Source organism: Penaeus monodon, chromosome 24 (assembly GCF_015228065.2).
Source record: "Penaeus monodon isolate SGIC_2016 chromosome 24, NSTDA_Pmon_1, whole genome shotgun sequence".
Classification (NCBI taxonomy): Eukaryota; Metazoa; Arthropoda; class Malacostraca; order Decapoda; family Penaeidae; genus Penaeus; species Penaeus monodon.
Window position 1 is genome coordinate 5,674,007 of NC_051409.1, and position 203 is coordinate 5,674,209.

Sequence of the window (203 nt, forward strand, 5' to 3'; positions counted from 1 at the left end):
ATATTCATTAATTTCGGCTGCCTGTGAATCACACCGTATGCAAATTACCTCTGTTTGTGAAGTGGTGTGCAACGCATTGCAATTAAAGAATAACGTGTGATTAATGCATTGATATCACAGAGTAATTATTGAATAAATTGGTGACAAAGTGTGCCTAATATTTGTAAAATATATGCAGTATTTCCATTAACTGGGGTGTTTGT